Source organism: Nycticebus coucang, chromosome 18, assembly GCF_027406575.1.
Source record: "Nycticebus coucang isolate mNycCou1 chromosome 18, mNycCou1.pri, whole genome shotgun sequence".
Lineage (NCBI taxonomy): Eukaryota > Metazoa > Chordata > Mammalia > Primates > Lorisidae > Nycticebus > Nycticebus coucang.
In genome coordinates, this window is record NC_069797.1 from 26883627 (window position 1) to 26906751 (window position 23125).

Below are 23125 nucleotides of genomic sequence, written 5' to 3' on the forward strand. Positions count from 1 at the left end.
CTTCTAAGAGTCATGTGTTTTCTCTGTGCTGTCTTGGGGGCAGAGGTTTTGGGGAACCTAAGTGTGTGCTTAGTTGGGAATGGTAGGAGTTAGTTCACTTCTTCCTGGTTGCTTATTTTACCCTCAAAAAGTTGACCAGTGCCCTGGAGCTCTTGTCAAGGAATGGATATTATATCCCGCCACACCTTCTTCCCTGCCTGAGGAAGTTCGAGATGATGGACTGTTTCCCATCTTTTGCCTTCATGGAATTATATTGCAGCTCACACCTCTCTCGTCTGTTTTATATCTCTTAGAGCAGCAGTTCTCAACCTGTGGGTTGCGACCCACTGGGTCTGTATTAAAGGCTCACAGCAGTAGGAAAGTTGAACATCCCTGCCTTGGAGGATTAAACAAGATAGGACTTCCATATCTGTAAAGCAGGACAAAGATAGGTATGTATTACAGAAAATGGTGGTTCAATCATGTCTCAGAAAACGTTGTCAGTGAGCAGAGGATCACACAGGTGGTCGAGTCTGGGTGGGAGGGGCGGAGGGGTTATTGCTGTGGATATTGTGCTGATTGAAGGAGGATCTGAAGAACAGGGTAGTTGGTGCTAAAGAACCTGTTATGTGGGGCATGCTCAGGTGTCGTGAAAGCACACAGGTACTTGGACATTAATGGTGTGGTGTCCTCACTGGACAGTGAGGAACAGAATGATAACTGGGTCCTGGATGTGGCCAGTATTAGGACAGGTTAGGCACATGTTCTCCTGGAGGTAGGAGGTGAGATATAGAGAGCGTTACTTGTGAGGAGATTGCCAATAAGCAGTTTATGTGGGTTGGGAAGAGGGAGTCAAGGGGACGTATATCATGCTAAGAGAAAAAGAGGTTGAGGTTAGAGGAAGACAAAGGGTTGGGTGCAAGTCGGGATTGTCTGTAACACATTGTGCTAATGTTGTTTAACTGCCAAACTCTGCTTGTTGCAGCTTATTCATTTTGTGTCTACCAGCTCTGTGACCTGACAGTGATTTGAAGCCTCTAAACCTGTGTTGTGTGCAGGGTAGCCAGCCCAGTTCTAGCACTCTCATCCCTCCTCAGTCTAAACTCCATGGCCAAGCACCCTTCTGGCAAAACCTCCACCCTACGACAAGCTCCCCATATTTCCACTCACTGTTTCTGAATAGCCAAGGGATAGTGGAGAAATCACACAATGCAGGAGCTATAATTTATGATGCTGGATTTCATTTGATCTTGCAACTATCTTCAGTGGGCCTGTCTTTCCCATTACCCATGACAGTCCATCAAAACCTTTACCACTCTTCACAAACTCACCACAAATTTCTAGATTAAAACTCTACTTGAAACCTGGGTGTCACTTCCCCTTTCACGGAGAAATTTAAACCCATAGGGACTATTTCCTCAATATTTTCCCTTGGACATCATTTTCAGTTACCCACCTCCTTTCTGTTCTTTTTCTCGCAGGACACGGAAGCAAAGTGCACCTGCACCTGATATGCTCTCAGCCTTATTTTCTTCTGTCTTCTGAGCTATATTGATCATCAATTTTTTCAGCTGCAGCATTTTTTCTCCACAATACCTGCCTCAACACCAGCTCTTTCCCATTAACTGACAAACACATTGAAGCCTCTTTAGTCATTCAATGAATCTTTCTCCATCTTGTAACCACTTCTATGATTCCATTTCTATCTTCCTTTCTCAGCCAATTTTCTTTATAGAGATGTCTGGTTACTAGACCCAAAGTTACACTTATTATATGCAAATATGATTATGTAGATGTCTATGAGGCTACAAATTTTTAGATTACATTGCTTTCACTTGCAATGAAAGCTTCCAGATGTAAAAAAAAACCCTCACCAGGGGGTATGGTATCCAACCACAGACTGTGCCCATTGGGTGAGATGCCCACATACCCTTCCTCCTGTGTCTCTCTCATGTTCTTAAGACATTAAGAGCAGGAGACAGTAAAGAAATTTAGATGAAAGTGAAATTGATGTGGAAACAGCAGGCAGAAAGTAAGAGGCAGAAAAAGTGATTTAAATCAGTCCAGAGAGCATTGGTAATCCAGAAAAATATGTTAGTAATATACAGGACAGAACTGATATATATTTTTTTTTTTTTTGCAGTTTTTGGCTGGGGCTGGGTTTGAACCCACCACCTCTGGTATATGAGGCCAGTGCCCTACTCCTTGAGCCACAGCCCCTGCCCTTGATAGTCTTTCTTAAAGGAAGCTTAAAATGACCACGAGTATAAAAAAAGACAGAACGTTGAGTATGGAGAGTACATGGAACTCTAACTTAAGGAAAATAGTATTTACACAGGAAGTACAGAACAAGTTGGAAAAAAGAAAACATGAATGTTATAGTGCAGTGAATCAAATATTACAGTGAATCCAAAACTCTCATCACAGATGGAAAGCCTCACCACACTCTAGAGCAGGTGTCCTCAAACTGCGGCCCCCGGGCCACATGAAGTGGTGTGAATTGTATTTGTTCCCATTTTGTTTTTTACTTCAAAATAAGATATGTACAGTGTGCATAGGAATGTTTTCATAGTGTTTTTTTTTAAACTATAGTTCGGCCCTCTGATGGTCTGAGGGACAGTGAATTGGCCCCCTGTTTAAAAATTTTAAGGACGCCTGCTCTAGAGAATATTAATGAAAAACCCCTACATGTATTCTATTGATATTTTGCTATTTTAGGGCTAGGAATAATACATTTTCAGAATAAAAATGTCAATGCCAGAGAATAATAGATTACTGAGAAAGAAATAGAGAACCAAACAGGCTTGAGATTTCTTCTGACATAACACCAATGCCATGATATACTGAAGAATTATGAGAGTTTTAAGTGGAAATTCTCACAATTCAATATTCTATACCCAGCTACATTAACCATTCTGTACATGTGTTTACAAAATTAAGTAAAAATACTTAAAATATGTTTTAAAATACAATTTTCTTGGCAATAATTTGCATATTGTGCATAATCTATATCCTACATTTTTGAATAATTCAACACAGAAAATGAATTGGAAGCCTGAAAAAGAAACCAAGGAAGAACACATTCTTATGTTCCATAAAGGGAACTTGAGTTATGGCTTTGTTTTCTACTTTATAAATACCGAAATTAAAGTTTGAGTAAGTTAACTATACTATGAACTCAATTACTGCTGGGTGAACTTATGGAAAGTAGAAGTCACTGCATCAAATCATTCTCAGCACACATTCTTGGTGTAGGACAAAACTATAAGACGGGACTTGAGAGAAATGCAAATATTGTAACCCAGGTGTTTGTACCCTCACCTTAACTTGAAATTGAAAAAAAAAAAAAGCTAAACAACAGATCACACCAGAGAGCACTGGCTGGGGGTGAGCTGGGCAGCTTCCCTTTGCATCTCCAGATCAGTTCTTCTTTGCTTTCCACTGTGCCCAGTTCTGTGCGAAGTTTATCACTGTGGACTCAACAAAAGGCTGCCTTATTTTCTGCCTTGTGGTATGTTTAGTCAACAGAGAGCTATAGCAGAGATTGGAGAAAGGAAAGAGAGTGAGGTCGAAAAGTTTATTTAGGAATTATTAACTTGTGGCTACTGCATCTTTAACTAAAAGTTACCATTTCTACCAGGCAGCGGGCCTTGCACCTGTCTCTCTCTCTGACTAGCTCTCTGCTTTGATATCTACCCGCTCTTCTTGTTCTGTCAGGCCTGGGGTACAAAGGCCTGCCTGTTACTAGGCTCAGAGTTTTGCACTATCCCTGGTGCTTTCCATCCCCCCCCCCATGCCTTTGTAAACATTAAAACATGTAAACATGCCTTTATTAAAATTTACTTCTAATATCCTTTTGATGGTTCTGACTCCTGTGAGGATTCTTGTGATAAATGGTGTCTGGAGTGGATGTAGGAATTAAACCCACAAAAATGGAATGATGGAATTGGGTTATTTTAAAATTTAATATACCTGGAATCCTCTCTTTTCTGGGAGTGATACCTGAAATGCAGTGATATTCAAAAGATCATCAGTGCTGGTTGAGGGTAAAGTGAGGGTCATGGCACAGTTATGGGTGATCCTGGGGGCTCCGGCAATTAGTATTTGTCAAAACACAAGTGGTATGAAGGTCATAGTATTATCAGGTTTCTTCTAGATGCCCTTAAAATTAGTGTAGGGAAAGGAGATATTGAAACCAGCAAAGCACACACATGGAAAATAAGAACTTCTCCAGGGCAGTTTGAAAGGGTCAGTCTTTTCTTCCTAGAGCAGATCAGGATGAAAAACAAGTACTGGGGCTAATCAGAGGATTTAGATCGTAGCCCCACTTTGGTGCTGGATCCTGCCAGGGCTCCTGCCTAGATCAGGCCTGAAGGGGAAAATGCGGGCCGCTGAGAGGAGTAATGGGAAATTGGGCGCTCACACTCAATGCTGAGAATTTTGGGAGCCCTGTCTCCCTGGCCCCCTTATTCCCGGAAGTTCCTTTGCCGTGTTAGGGAGTCTCACCCTCACTGTTAAAAGAAAAGTGTTCCAGTGACAGCACCTGTCTCAAGTGCTCACACACTGAGGTGATTCTCACATCCCACCCCTACCTCTCCTCATTGCCTGTCTAGGCCCTTGAGTTAGTTCTCAGCCTCACACAGGAGGGGTGCTACCTGCTTCCGGGGAAGAGAGCTTATGTACTGAAGGAACTACAGGGTGTTTTCAATTTACATCAGCAGGACTCAAAGAGCATGTGTAGAAGTGAATTCTGAGCATGTGTAGTTGATTTTTATATTGAATGTTCCTCAGCATCCATTGTGAATATAGGCTGTATCTTCTCATACCGGAAGAAGCACACACTTACTCTGGACACTGTTTCTGTTCTCCACCTCTTCCCAGTTATTCAGCGTGGTTGGTGCAGATATCTGTTTTATACAATCCTTTGGTGGTCATCACCTCCCTCTGGGACATGTTGACTCCATCGACCTGACTCAATCCAGTCACCCAAAATTCCATATGGCCTGTGCAGATGTGCACAGTGACCATCTCTTAGTCATGGTGTGACCCTCATGGGATGTGCACCTTCCTGCTGTAAGCCCATCTGTTAGAGCTCCCCATGGGAAACCTGCTTGGGTAATGCCATGAACACCAATAAAGGCCTGAGCCCAAAGGCCATCTCTCTCCTGCTCACCACCTGCTAGCTCTGCACACTTTCCCTGTGACCATCCCATTGGCCCTAACTGGTTCCCCTCTTCCTTCCTGGGCCTATAAGTCATCAACTTCAGTCATTTCATATTTTTCATATTGTGTGTGTTGCCTGCTCTGTGTCTCACTTGGATGATATACTTGCCTGAAATTTTATCCTGGACAAGGCTCTCCTAGGGAGTGGTCATCTTAACAGGAATAAACTTAATACTAGTCAGACAAGAGCCACAAGAGCATCTGCCAGTATAAATAAGTTTCCTGCGAGAGCCATACCTGGTCACAGGTCAGATAAGTAGGCATTGGTCTTTTCACCAAGGTAAAGAAGTTCCCATGAAAGTCACATTGTCAAACATGCATGTCCTAATCCCCTGCATCCAGGGCAAGGCAGGGCTAGAGCTTGTAGCCACTCTCCTGAGAGACACAAGACCAAATTATAGAAGGAACCAAAAGGTTGTTAGGTAAATTCCCAAATATTTCATCTTCTTTGGCACTACTGTGAATGGGATAGAGTCCTTAACTGCTTTTTCAATTTCACTGTTGTTGGTGTATATAAAGGCTACCGATTTATGAATGTTGATTTTGTAACCTGAGACACTGCTGTATTCCTTGATCACTTCTAGGAGTTTTGTAGTAGAGTCCCTAGTGTTTTCCAGATACACAATCATATCATGTATATGTATACCATGGAATACTATGCAGCCTTAAAGAAAGATGGAGACTTTACCTCTTTCATGTTTACATGGATGGAGCTGGAACATATTCTTCTTAGTAAAGTATCCCAAGAATGGAAGAAAAAATACCCAATGTACACAGCCCTACTATGAAACTAATTTGGGACTCTCACATGAAAACTATAACCCAGCTACAACTTAACAATAGGGGGAAGTGGGAAGGGGGGGTAGAGGGAGGGGAATCGGAGGGATCACACCTGTGGTGCATATTACAGGGGTATTTGCGAAACTTGGTAAATGTAGAATGTAAATGTTTTGGCACAGTAACTGAGATAACGCCGGAAAGGCTATGTTAACCACTGTGATAAAAATGTGTCACATGGCTTATGAAGTGAGTGTATGATGCCCCATAATCATATCATTGTATACAGTTATGATTTAATAAAAAAAAAAAAAAAAAGGTTGTAAGGCCAAGTGGGATAAAATATAAGCCATGAGTGCAAGTTCATTTACATTGGTGTACTCACCCAGAATCTGGAATTCATTATGTAAGCTCAAGTGTTGGGAAGAAACACCAACAGTCATTTAGAACTGCTGATTGAGATTGAGACTCAGTGGTGGCCCCCTTTAATTGAGTTTGAAGTATTAGAATTCCTCTTGTATTCTGTGACCAAAGGAGACCAACAAGAAATGTAAATATTATATGTAACTTATGTGCATTTTGTCCAATCCCCTTAAACATGACCCACAGCCTAGGATAGCCTCAGCAAAGCACCCTGCAGTCAAAGCATCAAGAAAGACTTTACGATTATACTTGAAAACTTACATCATGTAAGAAGAAAACTTACATCCTCTGTAGTCCTGAGAACGTGGGGTGGTTGTAACACAGTAAGAAATAATCGAAACAGAATTTGGTGACCAATGTGGGTTTTTTCTTGAATGAGTTTGATATTTGAAAATCAGTCAAGTCACCAAATTATAAAGGAGAAAAAGAATTAAAGTGGTAGAAAAGACACTGGCTAAAATTAAGTAATCATTCATGACAAAAATGCTCATCAAACTAGAAAATAGAAGCAATTGTCTTAATCTGATAAAGACTATCTATAAAAATCCTTTAGCCAAATCATACTTAATGGTAAAACATGGAACACTTTCTTCCTGGGGTCAAATTAAAAAACACTTCTATTTGAACTTTTTCTGCACACTTCCAGAAGACAACAAAAATAAGTTAAAGTTATTAATATTAGAAATGAAATGAATAATTGAAAGTGTTATTAATCATAAAGTGTGTACCCTTTCTTTCATCTGTTTGTAGATGGTGCATCTGTCTTTTTTAGAGAAGTTGCTCTTCAACTCCTTTCCCCACCCTGAGAGGGGATCACTTGTTCTTTTCTTGCTAATACATTTGAGTTCTCCGTGGACTCTGGTTATTATACCTTTATTGGAGGTGTAACCTGCAAATATTTTCTCCCATTCTGAGGGCTGTCTGCTTGTTTACTTATTATGTTCTTGGCTGTGCAGAAGCTTTTTAGTTTGATCAGGTCCCAGTAAAGTATTTTTGATACTGCTTCAGTTGCCTCATCAAAAAATATTCACCCAGCTCATCATCCTTAATCATCAGAGCAATGCAAATCAAAACTACTTTGAGACATCACCTAACCCAAGTAAGTAGACCACATAACGAAATCCCAAAACCACAGATATTGGCGTGGATGTGGAGAAAAGGGCACACTTCTAGACTGGTGGTGGGAATGCACACTAATACGTTCCTTTTAGCAAGATGTTTGGAGAATACTTAGTGATATAAAAATAGACCTGCCATTCGATCCTATAATTCCTTTACTAGGTATATGCCCAGGAAACCAAAGACATCTGTGCCAGAATGTTTATTGCAGCCCAATTCATAACTGCTAAGTCATGGAAGAAGCCCAAGGGCCCATCGACCCATGAATGGACTAGCAAATTGTGGTAAATGTATACCATGGAATATTATGCAGCCTTAAAAAAAAGATGGAGACTGACCTCTTTTATGTTTACATGGATGGAGCTGGAACATATTCTTCTTAGCAAAGTATCTCAGGAATGGAAGAAAAAGTATCCAATGTACTCAGCCCTACTATGAAGCTAATTTATAGCTTTCACATAAAGGCTATAACCCAAATATAGTACAATAATATGGGGAAAGGTCCAAGGGAGAGGAAGCGAGGGGTGAGGTGAGGGTGGAAAAAGGGTAATGGGTGGGGTCACACCTACAGTGCATCTTAGAATGGGTACAGGTGAAACTAACTAAATGCAGAATACAAATGTCTACATACAACAACTAAGAAAATGCCATGAAGGCTATGTTGAACAGTTCGATAAGATTATTTCAGATTGTATATGAAACTAGCACATTGTATCCCTTGATTTCACTAATGTACATAGCTATGATTTAACAATAAAAACAATGAATGAATAAATAATAAATTAAAAAAGAAATAATTGTCCACCCTAAGCGTTCTGCAAGCAATCTACTAGAATAAGTGAATCTGAAAAAATTGTATATAAGTAAAAAATACAAAATTATATTCTTATAGATCTATTATAAACACTTTAAAAATGAAAGAAAAGAAAAAAATAGCATAAAACAGCAAACATTTAGGTAAGATCTAACAAAAGATACAAAAATTTTTCATACTGAAAACCAAAAGAAAAATGCTCAGATAAATGTGATACTCTAAATGAATGGAGAGATAACAGGAATTTATAAATTGAGTAAATATACTGAAAAACTTTTAATGTCTTTTATTACTAAATTGAACTGTGGAGTCAAAAGCTCAATCTTTGAAGGGAAGAACACAGATGGTAAAGTGATAATATCAGATTTTCAGAATTAAAGTAATATTTTTTAAATTACAGTGATGTTGTATTAATTTAGACAGTGTAGTATTAATTAAAGCAGTGTGCACAAATAGAACGAGGGTCCAGAAGGCAGTCCACACTCTACTCAGTATGTTAATTTAACAACAAAACTTTCATGATAATTTAGTGGAGGAAAAAAAAGTCAAATAACAGAATATCTGTAGGGAGAAAAAGAACAACTTGTTCTAACATTGCAGCAAACACACAGAATATCTAAGACGGATAATAGGGCTAAATATAAAAGGTAAAGTACAATACTTCTAAACAAAATCACAAGAGAATATCTTCATGGCCTTGAGGTATAGCAAGATATTCATCTCCATCACTCTGGGGTTGGTCAGTGGCGCCTTATTTAATTCATTTGATGAGGTCATCATGTTTTCCTGGATGTTCTTGATGCTTGTGGATGCTTATTGTTGTCTGGGCATTCAAGAGTTTGGTCCTTATTCTAATGTTTGCAGTCTGGGCATATTTGTACACATCGTTTTTGGTATTCAGACGGAATTGAGTGTTGTGATCTGTCTTTGGTCAGTGCAGCCATGCCAAAACTAGGGGGTGCTCAAGCACAGAAACGCCAAACTCCTGCAGCCTCTTGATAGTACAGCATTGGTGGGCCTGGGTAAGGTTAGCGAGAATTCCCTAGATGACCATCTCACTCTTTTCCTTCACTTTCCCCCAAATGGAAGGACTCTCATTCTCCATGCTGGGCTGCCTGGAGTTGGGGGAGTGATGATGCAAGCCCTTCCCACAGCCACCACTGCTGGGATTGCTCTGGTCACACCAGACTATGTAGCCTGGCCACTGTTGGTGTTTATTCAAGGCCCCAGTGCTCTTTACTCAGCAGGTGGTTAATCCTGCCAGGGGTGGATCCCTCCCTTCAGGGAAGCATGTTCCCTTGTGGTCCAGGGTTAAGTCTAGTAACGTCATATAGGAGATATGGTCTGCCATCTGTGTGGTATTTTATTTTACCATGGCTGAGCTGGTATACAAGATGTGTGACAAAGTTCCCTGTACTCATCCCTTTCCTTTTCCCAAGGGGAAGGAGCTTCTCCCTGAGCTGCACTACCTTAGAATTGGGGGAGCAGTGATGCGAGCACTCCCTTGGCCACCACATTTGGGGTTCCAGCTATGAGCTCCCCAAGTTCATCTAAGTCTAGAGCAGCACCAAGACCTGCCCAAGGACCATAGTCCTTCTGGCCTGACTACCTTTAACATTTATTCCTGGCCTCAGGCCCCTTTAATGAGCTCATGGTGGAGCTAACTATAACCCAGGTTCCTAATGCTGGGATGAAAGTTTCCCTTCTGGGGCTGGTGTGAATGCTCCCTTCCTGGGTACAAGCAGAATTCTGCCCTGTGTTGTGTTCCCCTGTGATAGGGTGGCCCTGAGTTCCAATGTGAAGTCCCACAGTCCTGTGCCCCCCTTTCCCCAAGCACATAGATTCTCTCCCTACTCAGGACTGGCCTGATACTGTTGGGGGATAGTGGAGGGTTGTGATGCTGTGTGGCTAGGGTAGACAGGACCACCTTTCCTACCTTCTTCGGTGACTCCTTCTATGTTATGGTGATAAAACTAGGTACTGATTGCTTGTCTGACGTCTGTGTGCATAGTGTTTCAGTTTCGTGGTCCTGCAGGGGGACAATCCCTGGAGGGTTCTATCTGGCCAAATTGTTCCACCTCTCAACTACGCAAAGATTTTTATACAGAACACACCTGGACACACACACACACACACACACACAATAACAAATAATAGATTGTAACTTATCAAATTTGAGAACTTTATTCAACAGAATTCATGATAAAGAGAGTTAAAGGACGAGCCACAAAATGAGAGGTGATCATCAGGATACATCCAAAACCAAGGACCTCATCTCCTATTATACTTGCATACTGAGATGAACATATATAAAAGTACATCTACCCATATCTATTCATATCTGTGATGCAAATAAACTGCAAATTCTGTTCTCATTCTTCATTATTAGGATAGTTTTTGGCTTGGGGTGTTATGAGTCAAGTTGCTATGAACATTTTTTACATGTCTTTTGGTAGTCACTGCACTCAATTCTCTTTGGTATACAGCTAGTACTGCAAAAGCTGAGACTGCCCAACAATTTTCCAAAACACTTGTACCAACATAAATTCCCATCAACAAAGTACAGGATTTCCAGTTACTCTGTCTTCTTGTCAACACTTGATATTGTCAGTATTTTCATTTTTCTATATGAGTAGCATACAGTGGTACCCATTGTAGTTTCAATTTGCTGTTTCCTGATGAGCAGTGGGGATGGGCATCTTATCTTTGCACAATCTTGTTGATTATTTGGATCTCATCTTTTATGACGCATTTATTTAAATCTTTTGCCCATTTTAAAATCCGTTGTTTATTTTGGAAAATGTCTCTCAGTTTGAATTTTCTCCAGCTTCACTGATGTATACTTGATAAGTACAAATTCTATGTATTTAGGGTATATAACTTGATATTTTGACATATGCATCAAGAAATGGGCATTGTGGCGGGCGCCTGTAGTCCCAGCTACTTGGGAAGCTGAGGCAAGAGAATAGCTTAAGCCCAAAAGTTTGAGGTTGCTGTAAGCTGTGATGATATGGCACTCTACAGAGGGTAACAGAGTGAGACTCTGTACAAAAACAAAACAAAACAAAATATATATATATATATATATATTTCCCTCTTTACTTCAATCTTCCCTTCATTATATTGATCATACTTTCTTTTTTATTTTTATATTTATTTATTTATTTATTTTTATTGTGATTTTCAGGTAGGGCTGGGCTTGAACCCGCCACCTCCAGCATATGGGACTGGCGCCCTACCCCTTTGAGCCACAGGTGCCACCCCATAATTTTTTTTCTAATCCTATCTAAATGACAGATAGTCCCACCCCTCTATATGAATTTCAGAAAAGGTCTGTGATTTCCCCAAGCCATGGGCACAGTGTGATACACTATGGACTCCCTCAGCCCATGGTGGCAAGAAAGGACCTAGGAGTATCAAGGCCTTCTGACAAAATCTGGTCTTGAGCAGTCTCACCTGAGTCTTCCATGGGCCATGTGAACGTGACCTTTCCTAAATTCCTTGGCACACACACAAAGCTTGAGAAGATATATTCTATATAATCACCCCTGCAAATGCTAAAATTTCAACTAGCATGCCAGACTTTATTCAGGCGCTTCATGTCAGGTGTATATAAGCCCAATACTCCTCCACCTTTTTCCTATACCTTCTTTATAAACTCTTTATCACATGACAGCTGTCCTCTGAACTGTCTCCGAACTTCTCAAGTCTGTCTTTAACTCTGCAGCCCTTCACTTCCAACAGCTTCAACTCTCTCCTCCCTTTGCTATGAATCCTCAATCAAGTTTTCATTTCAGAAATATTTCCTTCTGGAAACTAGGAGAAACATTGGGATCTCTGCTCTTGACCTCATAATGCAGGTTAAGCAGTAAGTCCCACATTGTTCAAGAGCTAAGCAAATGCAGAGAAGAGGTTTTCCTACCCCCAGCATCTGTAATTGCCAAGTGATCTCTGGAACAAATCAGATACTGTGGGGCATAAATGCTCACACACATCACGTTCCTTCTTCACAATGGCATTACACTGTCTCAGGGATGTGCATTAGTTGGCTATTCTTAAAATCAAAAAGCGGAGATAAAACCTAAATTTTCAACAATTGTGGAATTATTTTACAGTTTACTATACTAATGTCATGGAGTATTATACATTTTGTTGTTTTTATAGACAGAGTCACTCACCCAGGCTGGAGTGAAGTGGTACAATCAGAGCTCAGTATAACCTCAGAATCCTGGGTTCAAGAGATCCTCCTGTTTTGACCTCTGAACTATCTGGGATTACAAGCATGCATCACCTCTGTAGATACGGGGTCTTGCTCTGTAGCTTTGGCTTGTTTTAAAGTCCTGGTCTCAAGCAATCCTCCTGCCTCAGCCTCCCAAGGGATTAGGGGAATGAACCAGGTGTTCCTGGCCTGGAATATTATATTCAATGAGATAATGAGAATATTTAAATTTTTAAGTGTATTAACTAAAACACAGAATACAAAATTATATTAAAAATACAATTTTGTATATATTACAAACATATGCACACACACAAAGGTGGAAATGAAAATGCTAACCACATGAATGGACATGCTAATTAACTGGATTGGGGTGATACTTCCACAATGATGACATATATCAAAATACCAAGTTATATACCCTAAATACATACAATTTTTATTTATCAAGTATACATCAATAAAGCTGGAGAAAATTAAAACTGAGAGTCATTTTCCAGAGTAAACAACTGATTTTAAAATGGGAAAAAGATTTCAATAATGCATCATAAAAGATGAGATCCAAATAATCAACAAGATTATGCAAAGATAAGATGCTCAACCTTATTATTCATCAGGAAACAGCAAATTAAAACTACACTGAGTACCACTACATACTGCTCAGATAGCTAAAATGAAAACACTGACAATACTAAGTTTTAACAAGAACGCAGAGTAAGTGGAAATCTCATACACTGCTGGTGGGAATTTATGTTAGTACAACCATTTTGGAAAATTGTTGGGCAGTATCCCTGTACCCTCTAACAGAGCATTTCTAGTCCTAGCTGTATACCCAAGAGAATTGAGGGCAGTGATTACCAAAAGACATGTAAAAGCTTTCGTAGCAAATTCCCTTATAATACCCTAAATGAAAACAAATTCTAATAATGAAACATGAAATAAAATTTGCAGTTTATTTACATCATAGATGTGAATAGATATAGTTGTATATCTATTTATATCAGTATACAAGTATAATAGGAGAAGAGGTCCTTGTTTTTTAGATGTATCCCCATGATCACCTCTCATTTTGTGGCTTGTCTTTTAACTCTCCTTATAATGGATTTTGTTGAATAAAGTTCTGAATTTGGATAAGCTACAGTCTACAATTGGTTATTGTGTGTGTTTGTGTTGGTATGGCTTGTGTAAAAATCTTGGCATAGTTGAGAGGTGGAGCAAGATGGTCAAATAGAACCCTCCAGGGATTGTCCCTCTGCAAGAATACCAAATTGAACAACTATGCACAGGGACAAACACCCTTATAAGAACCAAACATCAGACAAGCAATCACAGTACCTATTTTTACCATCATAACATGTAAAGAGTGACTTAAGAAGGTAAGAAAAATGAAACATTGGGGTCTCTTACTTTTTGGGTGGTCTTATTTTTTCCAGAAGGAAAAAAAAAACAAACAACAACAACAAAACAAACAAACAAACATGGTTTTCTCAGGCCACGAAACCTCACAACACCTCCCCTACCTCCAGAGGTGTCAGGCCAGCACTGTGTGGTGAGAGAATCTATGTGCTTGGAGAAAGGAGGACAGAGGACTGTAGGACTTCGTATTGGAACTCAGGGCCACCCTGTCACACTGAAACAACACAGGGCAGAATTCTGCTGGCACCCATGAAGGGAGCATTCAGACCAGCCCCATAAGGGAATCTTTCACCCCTGTGGTGGGAACCTGAGCTCCAGCTAGCTCCATCACCAGCTCAAGAAAGTGGCCTAAGGCCAGGAAAAAACGGAAAAGATACTCAGGCCACAAGGACTGTGGACCTTAGGCAAGTCTTTGTGCTGTTCTGAGCTTCGATCCAGTGGACCTGGGGTGTGCATAGCTGGAAAACCAGCTGTGGTGGCCAAGGGAGTGCTCACATCACCCCTACCTCAACTCCAGGAACTGCAGCTCAGGGAGAGCTTTTCCACTTTGGAAAAGGAAAGGAAAGAGTACAGGGAACTTTGTCACACTATAAAATAAAGTACCACACAGATGCCTGAAATCCCTGGTTGCAGGCCTTAGCTCCTAGATGACATTTGTCGACATAACCCTGGACCAGAAAGGAACATGCTTCCCTGAAGTGAAGCCCTGGCAGGATTCACTACCTGCTGATGAAAGAGCACTTGGGCCTTGAACAAACACCAGCAGTAGCCAGGCTACATAGTCTGGTGTGACTAGTGCAGTGATGGCTGTGGGAAGGGCTTGCATCATCGCTCCCCCAACTCCTGGCACCCAGCAGGGAGAATGAGACTCTTATTTTGTGGAAAGTGAAGGAAGAGAGTGAGATGGTAATCCATGGAATTCTCCCTGCCTTACCGAGGTCCACCAAGGTGGTACCACCAGTAGGCGGTAGGAGTCATGGTGTTACTAGTCTTAGTGCGCTCACTGGTGCTGACGTGGCTGCACTGACCAAAGACTTAGATCGCAACACTCAAATCCCTCTGCCTACCAAAAACCATGGGTACCAAAGAATGGGTACAAATGCCCAGACTGCAAAGATTAGAATACCTAACTCTTCAAAACCCAGATACCAACAGACATCCACAAGTATCTAGAACATCCAAGAAAACACGATCTCTCCAAATGAACTAAATAAGACACCAGCGGCCAATCCCAGAGTGACGGAGATGAGTATCTTCATATACCTCAAGGTCATGAAGATAGTATCTTATGATTTTTTTGGGAAGTATTATATTTTACCTTTTATATTTAGCTCTATGATCCATCTTAGTTTGTGTGTGTGTGTGTGTTCAGTACAATGTTAGAAAAAGATGTTGTATTTTACCCTCAGATGTTCAATTATTTTACTTTTTTTCCTCAACTGAATTGTCATGAAAGTTTTATCATGAAATCAACACATTGAGTGGAGATGGGACTGAATTCTGGACTCCTGTTCCATTAGTCCATATCGCTTTAATTCATACTACACTGTTTGAATTAATACCACACTACTTGAAGAATCTTAACTTTAATTATTCAAATCTGGTAGTATGAGTTTACCAACTCTGCTCTTCCCCTCAAAGATTGAGCTTTTGATTGGATTTCATTGACTCCATAGTTCAATCGAGCAATAAATGACATTGTAACAATTTTCAGTATGTTTACTCAATTTATAAATACCCTATATCTCTCCGTTCTTTAGAGTCTTAAATTTCTCTCTGCATTTTTCCTTTTTTAGTTTTCAGTATGAAAAATCTTTATATCTTTTGTTAGATCTAACCAAAATATTTGATTTATTTTATGTTTATTAGGGAGTTCTAATAATTTTTATGCTAGTTTTGTTTCTTTTATTTCATTTTTAAAGTGTTTATAATTGATAACTAGAAATACAATTTTTAACTATTCTACATATAGACAGACAAGTTTTTCAGATTCACTTATTAATTCTTGTACTTTGCTTGCAGATTCCTCAGGGTACACAATTATGTCCTTTGTGATTAATAACACTTTCAATTATTCTTTCCTTTTCCAATATTAATACTGCTAACTTCTTTTTCTTTTTATTTAATGTTGAGGATTCATTGAGGGTACAAGAAACCAGTTTACACTGATTGCATTTGTTAGGTAAAGTCCCTCTCACAATCATCTCTTGCGCCCAAAAGGTGTGGCACACACCAAGACCCCAGCCGCCTCCCTCCTTCCCTCTCTCTGCTTTTCCTTTCCCCCACCTCTAACTTATTTTTTGTCCCTTCTGGAAATGTGAAGAAAAAGGTCAAATTGAAGTGGTGTTTCTCTTTCTGACCCCCGGAAGAAGGTGTTTTAATAATGAATTAGCTGAAGGATTTTTGTAGATACTGTTTATCAATTAAGAAAGTTTCCTCTTTTTTTTTGTAATTTGCTGAGCATTTTGGTCATGACTGATTACTTAATTTTATCAAGGGTCTTTTCTACCTGCATTGAGACAATTAGATTTTCTCCTTTATTTTGGTAATATGGTAAATTGATTGATTTTTGTAAAACACACTAATTCCCAGAAAAAAACCAAATTGGTCACCAAATTCCGGTTCTGTTAGTTATTCTTGTGTTACAACCACCCCACTGTCTCTGGCCTACAGACATGGACACCATGAAATTTTTGAAGGATAATCATAAAGTCTTGATGTGTTGACTACAGGGTGCTTTGCTCAGGCTCTCCTAGGCTGCGGGTTAGGGTTAAAGGGGAGTGGAGAATATACACATAAGTTCTTATAATATTTCCATTTGTCTTTGGTCTCCTTTGGTCACAGAATACCAAAGGAGTTCTAATAATTTGAACTCATTTACAGGGGCCACCACTAAATCCAGGTTTCAGTCAGCAGGTCTAACTGACTATTGTTGGTTCTCTGGAGCACTTGACCTTACATAATAACTCCCGGATTCTGGGTGAGTACACGCATGTAAATAAATTTGTACTGATGGCCTTATGTTTTATCCCACTTCATTTTACAACTTTTATAATCTTCTCTTCTTTAGCCTTGTGACTCTCAGGAGATTGGCTACAAGCTCTAGCCCTGCCTGGCTACAGCTATGAGGGATTAAGTCAGGGGCATTTACAATGTGCCTTTCATGGGGAACTTCTTTATTGTGGGTGAAAGGACCAACTGCCTACTTATCTAACCTGTAATCAGTATGTCTTTCACAGAAAACTTATTTATATTCACAGAGGCCCTTGTAGCTCTGACTTGTGTGAAGTTTATTCCTGTTAAGAAAACCACTCTCCCCAAATATGCAAGAATAACTTTTACACTTTTTCCTTCCAAAACTTGTTGATTGACTTTGCAGAAACAAAGTTTGAAAATTAAAAAAATGAAAAAAGATAACTTACACTCTCCAGCATAGTCTTATCCAGGCTAAAAGTTAGGGCAGGGCTCTGCCCGGTCCTGTCCACGAGTCGTGCCCGAAGGTCTGGGGCCCGGGCTCCACCAAAATCTTCCCGCGACCGGCAGCCGGACCGCCACCGTCACCTCTCGGGCTGGGGTCCCCGGGGAAGGAACGCCAGGTGGGCTCGGACGCCGGCCTGGGAGCGCGGTCCCGGCAGGGCGGGAAGCGGCTGGCGCCCGGCGGGGAGGCCACGTGAGGAGGCGGAGCCGCCCCGCGGTCCCCTGCGCTCCTCCTCGCTCGCCGCCGCACGCCCCAGCCGGGCGGCCTTTCCTCTCCGCGGGACGGCTTCTGCCCCTCGTAGCCGCTACCGGAGGAAACGGAAGAAGCCGCAGGCCATGGAGGGGAACCCGGATGAGGCAGAGAAATGTGTCTAGATCTCCCGGGAGGCCACGAACCTGGGCACCGCGAGAAGGCCCGGCGCTTCGAAGCCGAGAAGCTCCACCCACTGCCCTCGACCACTCGCACTGTTGGAAATAGTTATGAAAAATGGAAGCACAGCTGGAAATAGCGCTCCTTGCCGAAAACCATGGGGAAGTGGTGATCAAAGCAAGCCTAATTGCACGAAGGACAGCACATCTGGTAGTGGTGAAGGTGGAAAAGGCTATACCAAAGACCAAATAGATGGAGTTCTCAGCATAAACAATTGTAAAAATTACTATGAAGTTCTTGGCCTTATGAAGATGCTGGTAGAAAAAAAGCTTATAGAAAGCTTGCTTTGAAGTTTCATCCAGAAAAAAACCATACACATGGAGCAACAGATGCTTTTAAAAAGATTGGAAACTCTTATGCTGTTTTAAGCAATCCAGAACAACGAAAACAATAGGACTTCACAGGCAATGAAGAACAAGCTTAGAATCACCCAAACCATGGGAGATTTAATTTCCATAGAGGTTGTCAAGCTGATAGAACTCCAGAGGACTTGTTTAATATATTTTTTGCTGGTGGATTTCTTTCAGGTAGTGTACATTCATTATCAAATGGACAGGGTGGTTACAGCCATTAACAACATCAATATCAACATAGTGGCCATGAAAGAGAGGAAGAAAGAAGAGGTGGAGGGTTTTCTATGTTTATCCAGCTGATGCCCATTATATCCCAGATCTGGATCAGGGCAAACCATTAAAATGCAGAGAGAAAATTGGGGTGTTGTTTACTATGTCAACAAGGACTTTAAAAATGAATATAAAGGAATGTTATTACAGAAGGTACACCATGGGATATTATGCAGCCTTAAAGAAAGATGGAGAATTTACCTCTTTCATGTTTAGATGGATGGAGCTGGAATATATTCTTCTTAGCTAAGTGTCTCAAGAATGGAAGAAAAAGTATCCAATTGCACAAGTATCCATATACTCATCCCTACTATGAAACTAATTTATAGCTTTCATATGAAAGCTATAATCCAATTATAGCCTAAGAATATGGGGAAAGGGGAAAAGGGAAAGGGAGGGGAGGGAAGGATGGAGGATGGCGTGGAGGGAGGGTTATTGGTGGGACCACACCTATGGTGCATGTTACAAGGCTACATGTGAAATTTACTATATGTAGAATATAAATGTCTTAATATAATAATTAAGAAAATGCCAGGAAGGCTATCTTAACCAGTGTGTTGTAAATATTTAAATTGTATATAAAACCAGCACATGTTACCCCATGATTTCATTAATGTACACAGCTATGATTTAATAATAATAAAAACATATTGATACATTCCCTTTCAATTAGGGGAATAGATAGCAATGGAGACATGACATAGAAGTAAAGAACATGGCAAATAAATTTAAAGAACAAAAATAAAATTGTTAAGATAAAAAAGGAGGTTGAAAAGAGTGTAGTAGAAGATTATGTGACTAATATTTGAAATAATTGCTTGAAAGAAAGACAACAAAAAACAAGATACGCAGCATGCAGCAAAAGTGTACCATGATGATCTTCTCTGAAGGAAGGAGGACGCCTTGAGCATGGACAACTGTAAGGAATTAGAGTGGCTGACCAGTCTTTATCAAGGAGAATGAACTGGAATTTTTATGTATACCTTTTTTGTTTTTCCTGTAAGTTCAGTATCATCATGAGAGATGAAGAAAAAGATTTGATATGAAAAATTAATCTGAGCTGTTAGTTCCCGAATCTTGGATGGTTTATGACCCACTGGCTCCTTTAAATAGTAAGAATTGAAAACTAAAATTAATATTTTAGTTATGCTTCTGCAATTATTTTCATTTTCAAAGCTTATATGATTCCTAAATAAAAATGTCTGCAGATAGCCGGGTGTTGTGGCGGGCGCCTGTAGTCCCAGCTACTCGGGAGGCTGAGGCAAGAGAATCGCTTAAGCCCAGGAGTTGGAGGTTGCTGTGAGCTGTGTGAGGCCACAGCACTCTACCGAGGGCCATAAAGTGAGACTCTGTCTCTACAAAAAAAAAAAAAAAAAAAAACTTATAGGAAAATAATAATGAATTGGGTTTGGGTTTGGTAAAGATTTCTTAAATATGACGCAAAAAGCCTTAAGTAAATTGGACTTCATTAAAATAAAAAAACTTAAAAAAAAAATGTCTGCAGAGAAGATTGTCACACCTGTAGCAATTTCCAGTTTTAGTGATTTTTTTTTTGTCTTGTAAATATTTATGGAATGTTCATTTTGTGTACATAGAGATTATTTCCTTTTATTTAAATTCTTTAATGTTTAGCTTCATGAGCTTAGTTTAAATTGATGGAATAAATTTTACATGACACAATTATATTTTTCTTGTCAAAGTGTCAAATACATGGAGTTTAAACCATGAAACTTTTTCAAAAATAAAAGAACTGTTTAATTTTATATAAAATCTTATAGCATTATCAGCTTAGAGGGAATTGATATTTTTATTATTGCCATTATATTCCAAAATATATATTGAGATAAATGAACTGGTGTAGAGTATCAGTTTACTATTTAGTTTTATGAATTACATATACATACATAGAAATGAAAAGCTATCCTGGTAAATTTTAAGAGAAAAATGAGGGAATGGCTATACATATTAAATTAAAAGGGTCTTCAACAGTAATGCAGTTATGCCATTTGCAACTTCAGTAATTAAAAGGCTCCCAAATGTTCATGTATATTTCTTTGAAGGCTGCTGAAATGTATTCTGTATAGAGGACCACCTATTTTTCTCCCCACGGAAATTGCAGTTTGTTAGTCATCATTTAAGCAGGATCCAAAAGTAAATGGATTTAACAAGTAAGTAATAAGAATTATTACTAAAATACAACTTTGTGCCTTTAACACTATGTCAACTTTCAAACATACAGGTAGATTACAGTACACTTACGGGATCAGAGCAGGATCTGCTTGGCCACATGCAACAGTAACCAGAAGTACAGCAGCAGGTAGAAGAGTGATTTAAAGCAAGTCGTCCTTAAAAATTCTGAGTTAAAAATCTATTCATCATTGAATAATTTTATTAATTCTATAGGAACTAGAAAAAACAATTGAAGTTTTTTTTGCGTATGTATGAGATGTAAAAGGTTGGATTTCTTGTCTTCTGTGTTTAACAATTGTAATATTTTAATGATTTTACTTCATACTCAGTTAATGGAACATGAACATATCTTTGGTGGATTTTTGGTAGAAAGAAAATGCTAGGTAGTGGCTTTTTCCTTCTGTTTAAAGAGTTTTCTCTGAATTTAGTTAATTTATGCCATCTGTTGAATAAAACTGCTGAAATGATCTCTTAAAAATGCTCCCTTGGAAAAAAAAAATGCTCCCTTGGAACCCCTTTTCCAGGTGAATCAGTAGAAATTCCTGATTGAATTAGGAGGTTAAACTAAGCAACATACTACATTAGGAAAACTGGACACCTTAACCAGCTTGTTTATGGAAATCTGACCTTTAACAGAAAATAGAAGTACTGAAAAGAAAATCCAATTTTAAATATTTTCTTGAACCTGTAGAATCAAGTTTTTTTAAAAAAAGCCATAGCATTCTAATAAATTTTGAAACTTCACATGTAGCAGAAACTTCATAAAAATTTAAATGAAAATTTCAACTATTTATTTTTCCAGTTTTAATAGGAAATTTACATTATTATGGTTGATAATTATGCCAACTTACCTTTCTGTTGCCTAAGTTCTTTTTTCCTTAATTCCACCTTTAAGGGGATCAGTGAAGTTAGTTTCCAAGTAAAGTAATATAAAGTGTATATCATAAAGTATCATGTGTCATTTGCAGTGCTGAATTCCGTTACATTTCATAAAATGCTATGGAAATCATGATTAATAAATTAAATTTGCTAACAACTGTGGAAAGCAACTGGTTGAGTGCCTGACCACACAAGGCACAAAAGTGTTAAGTAAAGATTGAGTCCTTAATGTCACCTATATCCTGGTGTACAGGACTAACAAATGTCTAAGAACTTTGGGTTAACTTTACCAAGTAAGAAGACTAGATCTCTTGAGATGTAAAATGTTCATGTTTACTACTCTTTTTAAATAAAAATCTCAATATTTTCTATCTTATTTTTAGCTACATGAGTGTAGCAATTTCATTGCATAATTTTAATCAGCACCTATAAATCCTCCGTCTTTTGAGTTTTGTTTTACTAGTTTCTCTAATTGATATTTTCAGTTTTGTTTTACTAGTTTGTCTAACTGGTATAAGTTTGGCAGAGTTATATTTATTAATGCTTTACATTTTTATCTCTTTTTTATATACACACATATATGTATACAAACATTATTGTCCTTCTGAGGGTTTGTGGGGAAAAGAAATAGTACCTTTTCTCCTTTTGATTCCTTAGTTCCGGAATAGATTAGTGCTAGTCATTTAGTCATTTCTAAGTGTCAGAATTTACTTTGATCAAATAAGAAAAATGAATTCTCAGCAATGAAAAACGTTCATTTACTATCAATTGAGGAAATTATATATATGTTGGAAACAGATTACACTTGAATGCTTAAGTACATATTTGTTTCCTAATCATTACATGCTTATTTATGATTTACAAAGATTTGGTGAAGAAAAGTGATGTCCTTAAGGCCTATATATGCCATTGCAATCAACTACTCTGCTTTTCTGTCAGCTCAGGTGTTCACAGGAGCAGGAAGGTGGAATGCCAGCCTTTCACTTTAATCGCACTTTTACGCTCAATTTTCTTTCTATTCAATCTTCATTTATACTAGTATGTAAAATAGTTACTAAAATCATTAATCTTTGGATTTCCACTTGTAATTTAAAAAAATACAGACACGTGACATGCTGATGTTATTTAATGTATTCCAACATATTTCATTAAAAAAAACTCTCACCTGTGTTAAGGCAGTCAAATATTTCTTGATGTTAGGACCAAATGAACCATCTTTCCAGTTAAACAAGTTTTATGTCAGAGGACCGAGTGGTTAAAAGAAGAAAATTTGTGCATTTACTTAGCTTCCCAATTCCCATTCGAAGCTTGGGTTCAGTACGACCCATATCACTATTCATCTTCATACTGAGCGAATTAAACTGAAAGGAAGTTCATAATTTTTTTTCTTATCTAAACAGAAAAACTAATGAAATGGAATAATAAATCTGAGTTTTAATCTTCACTACATAGTTGAAAACCTTGTCTATTGGCCATGTTGGATTACTGCCTAGTAAAAAAACCATAAACTTCTCTATAAGCCAGTGGAAAAAAGAGTAGTCTGGCAGTAACTTCTC

General features: G+C 38.9%; 1 long non-coding RNA gene and 1 pseudogene across 1 annotated transcript; one reads left to right on the forward strand and one right to left on the reverse strand.

The window, feature by feature from the left end:
- Positions 1-3810: 3810 nt before the first annotated feature.
- Positions 3811-17617, reverse strand: LOC128571271 (uncharacterized). Its single transcript, XR_008375720.1, has 4 exons — positions 17393-17617; positions 6365-6501; positions 5440-5577; positions 3811-4982 (listed from the first exon to the last, which is right to left on the reverse strand). It is a non-coding gene; the product is annotated as an uncharacterized LOC128571271 (long non-coding RNA).
- A 23-nt stretch (positions 17618-17640) lies between these two features.
- Positions 17641-19822, forward strand: LOC128571259 (dnaJ homolog subfamily B member 14-like; annotated as a pseudogene).
- Positions 19823-23125: the final 3303 nt, after the last annotated feature.